The 4,539-nt window shown below is 61.0% G+C and overlaps 1 pseudogene; it reads right to left on the reverse strand.

The window, feature by feature from the left end:
- Positions 1 to 542: 542 nt before the first annotated feature.
- On the reverse strand, positions 543 to 1,356 carry LOC133339914 (transcriptional repressor protein YY1-like; annotated as a pseudogene).
- Positions 1,357 to 4,539: the final 3,183 nt, after the last annotated feature.

The following is a 4,539-nucleotide window of genomic DNA, read 5'->3' on the forward strand; positions in this document are numbered from 1 at the left end:
AACATCGGACGATGGGTGGTAATGGTTTGGCAAGACTTGCGAGTTTAAAGATGCGTTTTGTAAAATAAGACCCAAGATAATGGGATGCAGTCTAGATCGAATACTATACCCCACAATAAAGCTGACTTCACATTTACACTGTAATGTTTACAGTAACACGTAAACACAATGTACCCGCAAATAAACATTCGACCACTCAACGTGTCCGGCAGTCATGAGTGGATGGTGGCGAGACGTGAGGCATGGACGTTCTCAGTGAATTGTGATCTATTCACTTAAATGGGAAACGACTGATAGAAGTCAAACAACTCGAGACAGCCAGACATGATGATGATGAACACCACATGGACCCGCCAGACAACACCACGAGGCCTGTTGTTGATCGACTGTGGTGGTGAGCACAGTCCACAACACTCGACAATAACACGAAGTGATTGTGTGATGCTGACGGACGAGGGTCATCGTTGTCGAGAAGTGACCGAATGGTGCTCACACTCCCACAACATGACAATGTTGTCGATGGCCAACCACGCGAAACTCACCTGAGGCCCACATCGTGACCGAGAATTCCCCTTCCAGGGTCTTGATCTGAACTTTCTTCTCCCAGCGGCGCGGCGGCCTTTCGGGCAGCACCTCGCCGGCCTCCAGCTGGTAACCCCGCCTGACCGAGCCACCTCCTCCTCCCCCCTTCTTCCCACCCTTCTTCGACGGTCTCGCCCTGGCCGCCGCCAGCGCAGTGGACGGGACGGACGAGGTGGTGATGGTGGTGATGGTTGTGTTGGGCTGCATTGCGGCCAGAGACCTCTCGATAAGATCGTCATCGTCATCTTCGTCGTCCTCCTCCTCGTCGTCCTCTTCCTCCTCCTCCTCGTCGTCCTCTCTTCCTCCTCCTCTTCGTCCACGGGCACGGGGATGAGGATGTGGTGCTGTTGGTGGTGGTCCTCGTAGGCCGACACGGTGAGGCCGCCGCCGTCATCGTCGTCGCCCACGAGCTCCTCCCGCGTCTGCACCAGAATCACCTCCTGCTGCTGCAGGTGCAGGTGGTGCTCGTGCTGCTCTATGGGCTGCAGGGCGATCATGCCCGGCGAGTGGCCGTCCACCTCCATGAGCGCCGAGCCCAAGGCTTCCACGGCGATCGTCTCCACCTCGATCTCGTGCAGCTCCACAATATCGGCGGGCATCTCGCCGCCCTCCGTGATGTACAGCGCGTCGCTCGCCTCCATCTCCGCGAGCCCCGGGGCCGGGCCCTGCCTCCTCCTCCTCCTCCTCTCACTCTCTCCCGGCTCGTCCCGTTCAGCCGAGGGCTCCTCCTGCTGCTGCTGCTACCGCTGCCGCCGCTGGGTGACTCAAAGCCACTCGCCGCCCTCGCGTCTCCCGCCTTCTGCCTCTGCTGCTCGCACGGCCCCGCCTCCTTATCCTGGCCCCGCCTACTTACCCTGGCCCCGCCTACTTACCCTGGCCCCGCCTACTTATCCTGGCCCCGCCTCCTTACCCTGGCCCCGCCTACTTATCCTGGCCCCGCCTCCTTACCTGGCCCCGCCTACTTATCCTGGCCCCGCCTACTTATCCTGGCCCCGCCTCCTTATCCTGGCCCCGCCTACTTACCCTGGTCCCGCCTTATCCTGGCCCGCCTCCTTACCCTGGCCCCGCCTACTTATCCTGGCCCCGCCTCCTTACCCTGGCCCCGCCTACTTATCCTGGCCCCGCCTCCTTACCCTGGCCCCGCCTACTTATCCTGGCCCCGCCTACTTATCCTGGCCCCGCCTCCTTATCCTGGCCCCGCCTACTTATCCTGACCCCGCCTCCTTATCCTGGCCCCGCCTACTTATCCTGGCCCCGCCTACTTATCCTGGCCCCGCCTACTTACCCTGGCCCCGCCTCCTTATCCTGGCCCCGCCTACTTATCCTGGCCCCGCCTCCTTACCCTGGCCCGCCTCCTTACCCTGGCCCCGCCTCCTTATCCTGGCCCCGCCTCCTTACCCTGGCCCCGCCTACTTACCCTGGCCCCGCCTACTTACCGTGGCCCCGCCTCCTTATCCTGGCCCCGCCTCCTTACCCTGGCCCCACCTACTTACCCTGGCCCCGCCTACTTACCCTGGCCCCGCCTACTTACCCTGGCCCCGCCCCTTACCCTGGCCCCGCCTACTTACCCTGGCCCCGCCTCCTTATCCTGGCCCCACCCCACTTTGTAGGCCCCGCCTAGTTTTCCGGCGACTCCGCCCACGTTCGGCTGTATACCGCCCACTCCCTCGGCCGCCTCTTCAAATCCCCGTTACACTTTCGTCAATAAAACTGTGCGGCCCTGAAAAAGAAATAAATATTTGCAGTTTAATTGTCGACGTTTCGGGCAGAGCCCCCCTCCCTCCCTCCCTGCTTCACAACAGAGAGACTCGCGGCGTCTCCACTCCCCAAATCCTATCCAATGTTGCCTCTTTGCCCTCTGTGTTATGATGTCAAGGACCATTGCCCGAAACGTCACCTTGTTATTATTTTCAAAGCCGCAACGCTTTCTTGTTGCCTTTCGTTCAATGAGTGCCCCCCTCCCCGCCCTTATAGCCCGCCCCCTCCGACTGTAGCCCCGCCCCTTATGCTGTAGCCCCGCCTCTCTGGTTGTAGCCCCGCCTCTCTGGTTGTAGCCCGCCTCTCTGGTTGTAGCCCCGCCCCTCCGACTGTAGCCCCGCCCCTCCGACTGTAGCCCCGCCTCTCTGGTTGTAGCCCCGCCTCTCTGGTTGTAGCCCCGCCCCTCCGACTGTAGCCCCGCCTCTCTGGTTGTAGCCCCGCCTCTCTGGTTGTAGCCCCGCCTCTCTGGTTGTAGCCCCGCCTCTCTGGTTGTAGCCCCGCCTCTCTGGTTGTAGCCCCGCCCCTCCGACTGTAGCCCCGCCCCTCCGACTGTAGCCCCGCCCCTCCGACTGTAGCCCCGCCTCTCTGGTTGTAGCCCGCCTCTCTGGTTGTAGCCCCGCCCTCCGACTGTAGCCCCGCCTCTCTGGCTGTAGCCCCGCCTCTCTGGTTGTAGCCCCCTCTTGGTTGTAGCCCCGCCTCTCTGGTTGTAGCCCCGCCTTCTGGTTGTAGCCCGCCCCTCCGACTGTAGCCCCGCCTCTCTGGTTGTAGCCCCGCCCCTCCGACTGTAGCCCCGTCTCTGGTTGTAGCCCCGCCTCTCTGGTTGTAGCCCCGCCCCTCCGACTGTAGCCCCGCCTCTCTGGTTGTAGCCCCGCCCCTCCGACTGTAGCCCCGCCTCTCTGGTTGTAGCCCCGCCTCTCTGGTTGTAGCCCCGCCCCTCCGACTGTAGCCCCGCCTCTCTGGTTGTAGCCCCGCCCTCCGACTGTAGCCCGCCTCTCTGGTTGTAGCCCCGCCTCTCTGGTTGTAGCCCGCCTCGTTTGTCTTATAGCCCGCCCTCTTCCACTGAGGCCCCGCCCCTGTCTGTTGTAACCCCGCCTCTTCTGCCCCCCCCCCCAACGGTACCGATTCAAATGAACCGAACGACTCCCTCGAGGTCGTAACGCGTCAGGGCTCACGACTGCAATATCAAATACAGACCGCTGCGACTTGTTGTGTTTGTATCTTGCCTCGTTTGTTGTGTCCCCTCCACCCCCCGCAGCGTTTCGCTACAATGTCCCGACCAATCGCGGGCGGAATCAATTGTTTTGTACACGCGCCCACGATGTCCACGTGGCGTGAGCTTTAAGGATAACTGACGATGCACTGTAACGGATGTCACCACGGCGGCTGTGCCAGGCTAGGTGCACGTCGAGGCCACGTGAAGTGTCGAAGGCTCTGCTGGCAGGTCACGGGGCAGACCAAGTTGGTACCATGGGTTGCCTGCCTGAGATGACTGGCAGATGCACACCATCTGTACCCACTGCTGTGCCAACTGGCTGCGTTTTATCCGCCCGGCGCTCCGCTCGTTGTTGTGAGCGTCGCTCCTCCGGCCTCTGTGTTGTTGGAGGGCGACTGCCTCCAGCTGCCCATCAGCAGTAGCAGCGTCCCTCACGACACCGGGCTGAGAGCCCCTTGACGAGTCTCCCACCCTCCCCTCGGCGCGATTCCTGCTCGTGTCCCGACGATTCGTGCATCATTGTGAGAGCCGCGGTGGCTAGGAGATGTTAACTACCTCGCCTGGTACGCAGGAGGTCGTGGGTTCATTCCCAACCCTGGCGACGCCTGCTGCTGCTGCTGTATATTTGTAGTTTGCGTGCTCTCATCATCATCACGGTGGCTAGGAGATGTAACTACCTCGCCTGGTATGGAGGAGGTCGTGGGTTCAATCCCGACCCTGACAATGCCTGCTGCTGTGTATATTTGTAGTTTGCGTGTCTCTCACCATCATCACGGTGGCTAAGAGATGTTCATCCCTCGCCTGGTATGGAGGAGGTCGTGGGTTCAATCCCGACCCTGACAATGCCTGCTGCTGCTGTATATTTGTAGTTTGCGTGTCTCTCTCCACGTGGATTTTTCTCCGTGTCTTCTGGTTTTCCCCCTCCACATTTAGAATCAACGTCACGCGTTTCGAGTATTTGGCTGCTGCTATAAACGTCCACGTGA

The sequence above is a fragment of the Lethenteron reissneri genome, unplaced genomic scaffold (genome assembly GCF_015708825.2).
Source record: "Lethenteron reissneri isolate LAM-NWPU_2019-01 unplaced genomic scaffold, ASM1570882v1 scaffold_556, whole genome shotgun sequence".
In the NCBI taxonomy this organism is placed as follows: Eukaryota; Metazoa; Chordata; class Hyperoartia; order Petromyzontiformes; family Petromyzontidae; genus Lethenteron; species Lethenteron reissneri.